The sequence below is a fragment of the Schistocerca gregaria genome, unplaced genomic scaffold (genome assembly GCF_023897955.1).
Source record: "Schistocerca gregaria isolate iqSchGreg1 unplaced genomic scaffold, iqSchGreg1.2 ptg000205l, whole genome shotgun sequence".
In the NCBI taxonomy this organism is placed as follows: Eukaryota; Metazoa; Arthropoda; class Insecta; order Orthoptera; family Acrididae; genus Schistocerca; species Schistocerca gregaria.
This window is the reverse complement of record NW_026061740.1, coordinates 357,354-362,019: the sequence shown is the minus strand read 5'-3', so window position 1 is coordinate 362,019 and position 4,666 is coordinate 357,354. Positions and strand designations below refer to the sequence as shown.

Here is a 4,666-nt window from a genome sequence, read left to right as displayed (position 1 = left end):
AAAATTCAATTTCTTTGTAGTTGCATTTTTTAAAGATGTACTTGTCTAGACTCCTGGAACGGAAAGGTTTTTTTTTTTTTTAATCCGTGCTTTACAAAAGTTTCTACAGTCCATTGTTTGAAGCAGTGTCACGGCTGCCATGAGCCGCGCGGGGTACCCGCCATGTGTCCAACGCCTTGTCACGGTTCGCGCGGCTCCCCCCGTTGGAGGTTCGAGTCCTCCCTCGGGCATGGTTGTGTGTGTGTTGTCCTTAGCATAAGTTACTGTAAGTAGTGTGCAAACATACGGACTGATGGTTCAAATGGCTCTGAGCACTTTGGGACTTAACATCTGAGGTCATCAGTTTCCTAGAACTTAGAACGACTTAAACGTAACTAAATTAAGGACATCACACACATCCATGCTCGAGGCAGGATTTGAACCTGCGACCGTAGCGGTCGCGTGGCTCCCGACTGAAGTGCCTACAACCGCTCGGCCACATCGGCCGGTCTATCATGTATTCTAGAAGAGCTGCACGGTCGTCAGTGGCGCCTGTTCTTTCTAGAACAGTTACTATCTTCATATCTATGGTTAAACGTCACCCAGCCATTGACCTTCGTCTGTGCGAATGCGCACAGGCTACCGGAAATCTTACGGGAATCGTCACCTTAGTGTGAGCCAGTAATGAGTGGATGGACAAATACCTATTAAGTACATTACGTAATCGGATTGTGGGCGGTTCGGGGTGTGAGTCTCACGGGAAGCGTGCGAGGGATAAATTCCTGCAGTCGTGCTGTTCATTTGTGCCCTCGATAGCTCAGATGGATTGAGCGTCTGCCTTGTAAGCAGGAGATCCTGGGTTCGAGTCCCAGTAGCGGCACACTTTTCAGCTGTCCCCATCGAAGTATATCAACAACACCTGTCGGCAGCTGAGGGTTTCAATTAATTATCAGTTGTGTAGGTGATTCGATGAACCCTTTGCCAGGCACTTAAATGTGTTTTGCAGGGTATCCATATAGATGTAGATGATAACTCGTCCCGTGTCGCACGTGCTCAAAAGGATTCATACTGCAGAATGCATGCAAACATACTCACCGAAAATACGGACGAATATCAAGTGCAGGCTGCCGAGTGCTGCATATCCAGCTTAGACAGATCGGCTTTTCCTGCCAAGAAGAACAGGAAGTTGCTGTCTAGGAACAATCAGAGGTAGAGGAAGGGCTGATAAATACTCCTTGAATTGCAGACTAAACGTAAATAACGAAAATACATTTTTGGTAAAAATTGGTCAAAACATAATCGTTTGCCCTCCGTATTGGATTAGCTGTTTTGAATATTGAAAATCTGACTTCAGGTTCGTTTTCAGCGACATTAAGAATATATGTGTAACACTCAGTTCATGCAAATCGAAGTAATAATATAACTAAATGTTTTCCCTAAACTTTGAACACTTTTTTTTTCGAGTAACGATTTTCTCAGAACGGCATGCAGCATAAATTAAAAGTGGTTCGATCTCTTAACTTCTACCTCTGACCCCTAAAAGTAAACACTTTTCTTAGGAACTTATAGCTATAATATGACATTTGTTAATATTAACTAATTTTTGTGTAGGCATAAGGAGTGAAACAAACCCCTCAAAATCGAACTCAAAGTTCGAATTAGCACTGTATCGTTAAATTTAAGGTTGTTTCATTGCGGTTAGGTATGCGCTCCCATAAATTTTATGTATTATCGACTGATGTTATCCATTTTCAATTTCAGAGAAATAATGTAGTATCAACTGAGGTTACCCATTTTTGAATTCAGGTAACATCTGAGGTGCCACACTGCACGCACTCTGCGTACTCCAGTCTCGCAGGCCCTTGATCAAATCATAATTACGGGCGCCATTTTTTATTGAAAATCTAAAATTAAGCTCATAGTATTATCACTCGTAATTCCCAAACAGATCCTTCGAATGTATTTTCATTGTCTCAAAAAAAATTCAAATGTACCCTTTTTTGCTCATTTGTATGAGAACCTGGCGGTAACGCCGGAATATAGTCACTAGATTTTTTTTCAGAGACGCTGTACGTTCGCGAGAAGACTTTCGTTCTGCGCGTGTCGAAGGACATTCCTCAGATATTACTGTGTGTGTGCTACTCAGTCGTGCCATTTAAGTGTACATCTTTGCATAGTTTTCCTTTCACGATGTAAACAGTGTTCCGCTCAGTTGCTAACTGGCCAGTGAGTGGTTTCGAAGGTGTCGGATGTGCGGTGCGTTCGGTCTGCTAGGACAACAGCAGACTGGCGTGGTGCGATGGCAGAAGCAGACACTGAGGGAGCTAGCTGCTGGGACGCCAGCGAACAATTTATGCCAAGTAAGACGAAGAGGACTATTCTAAAATTACGAGCCGTCTAAAAAGTGTTTACCATTGGTAAATCTTGCTGTTGAGTCTGACAAAACTGACAGTTTTTCCTAGAGATACAGGAAATCCCCCCACCCCCACTCAATGAATATTTGGTTGTGATGACAGGCCGATTGGTAGTGTAGCCCGAGATCTAAGTTAGGTTGGAAGGTGGTAATTTGATTGAGAGTTGTTTACGCCAACGATTATGAATGCCGACTAAACGTTGTGCGAGCAGATTGCCCTGTAGCGTAGCCTAGTGTTTCCGTCCGCGCCACATTTAACACACTTTCTCTAACTGTGTACAAAAGTCTCACAACAGCCACGATAACTACGTTTATGGTGGGGGGAGGGTAGAGTCCACTATGTAACTTTCACGGCAAATTTTAGTAACCGCATAAACTAACCGAAATAGAAGCGTCATTTTAACTATATTTCCTTTTGTGGGAAAATAATGGTTCTCCTCTTTTGGCAGCAACTGTAATATGTAGGCGACTTATTAGTTTTTTTTAAACTCTGAATCATGATCTCAATAGACGCAGTGCTTTTTTTACGTTACTTGATTTGTGGTCTATAGTAAACAATGCAACGAATTGGTAAATTCTTTGAAGTTTGACGTGTGTTACATAGACGACGTCTGCAATGTTCGTAAGGCCAAGTTTGCATATATTCGGTGTCTGTTTTTTTGGCCATGTACTGTATAATTAAGGGGAGGAGGATTATGTTCAAGGAGCAGTGCATTAGCAGTCTATGGATAAATTGAGAATTTGGATCTAACGAACGGCATGCTCGGGCAGTTTGTGCTATTATGTTGACCACTGCGTAATTCGGACACAGTGATCATTGCCTCTCCCTAATAACCATGGGACTCGGGTGCTAATGCTGGTCTGGCACGAATTTTCAACAGTGCCCATTGACTAAAGTCTGTGCCCATTGTAAGCTAATATCATTGTTTCGGTGTTAAATTGTATTTTGTTCACGATACGTCGTTTAGCTTTTTCATGGATAACAGCTTTGAAAAGCGTACAGGTTGTAATGATATTCGCTCGTCGTTAGTCCAAGGCAACTATAGCGATTTATAAACACACTTGTAGTTCGTATTAAGCCTACATACTTAATAGTGTCCTGTGTTTCTTTACCAAGAACTACTTCGTAAGTAATTCCCCTGTAGTCGTATTTTGTTTTAGTATTTTGTTTAAATATTTATAGACTGCAGGCTTGGATGAAATATGAAATACATGTCCGAAGTTCCTGTTCATACTGCAGATACTGTTTCATCCGTACTAGGGGCCAAAACATTTCATCTAATACAGAAGGACACAATTTGTCTCGAGATTTAGCAATTTTTCGTAATAGAGGCCTTGCGTCGATATGTTTTTCTCTAATTCTTGTTTGGATTTAATCTTAAAACACACTAACTCTTCCACCACTTATTCGATATGTGTTTTCATCCCTTTCGTAGCCTAGAGTTCCTAAACGGTCGATAATATTAATAATTTCCATTCTCAATTTTATTTTCTGTAAAATCTTCTGTTTATGGTTATTGCTAACATGTTTCACGTTCTCACTTTTATTATTTTTATTTTTCTAGTTTTGTGCCTTGTAGCCAAATTTTCTTTGAATCTGGTTTTCAATTCTGAAATAGTAACAGTTGAAGGTCAAGAGAAGATTGCGGTCTATTTGAGGAGAGTGGCTTGGAGATTTTTTATAACAGACGTATACAGGTCATGGGGATCCTTACCTATATACATTTACTTCGAGTGTGATGTAGCCCATTCTCTTGTCATGATCTCGGCTGTATCGTAGCACATTGTCTCGGTTAGGTTGGAGATTTTAGTTGAGAGTTGCCGAAGTCAACGAAAGTGATTACAAAGTAAAGACTGTGCTAACAGAACGATCTGTAGCGTAGGCCAACACGTTCTTTCTGTCCTTTTAAAGCCTCTTTTAATTAAAAATAACTAAAGCTGCAAGATACAATCACAAAAACTGTGTTAGGTAATAGAGTAATCCCAGACTATTGTTGTGTAAGTTGTGTGCGTACACTATTTTTTTTTTGTCAGTGAATATACATTTTTTTACTCATTTGCTGGGTTCCCGTTTTCCGGCGAAAAACGTTTTCCTGTGAAGGGCCCATTAGCTTGTCGGTTATATTTGTGACTCTCTCGACGGTCAGTAATTTCGTGATAGTCCATCCACCGGCGTCATTGTTAACATCGAATATAGATTTAAGTATTAGGAAGGCTAATGTGAAGCTAATGCATGAGTAGGTCTAATAATTAATAAAAATAGGAATGCGGGTA

At 40.8% G+C, this 4,666-nt stretch overlaps 1 non-coding gene across 1 annotated transcript; it reads left to right on the top strand.

Annotated features, from left to right (window-relative positions):
- The first annotated feature begins 784 nt into the window (after nucleotides 1-784).
- Nucleotides 785-859, top strand: Trnat-ugu (transfer RNA threonine (anticodon UGU)). Its single transcript has one exon. It is a non-coding gene; the product is annotated as a tRNA-Thr (tRNA).
- The last annotated feature ends 3,807 nt before the right edge of the window (nucleotides 860-4,666 follow it).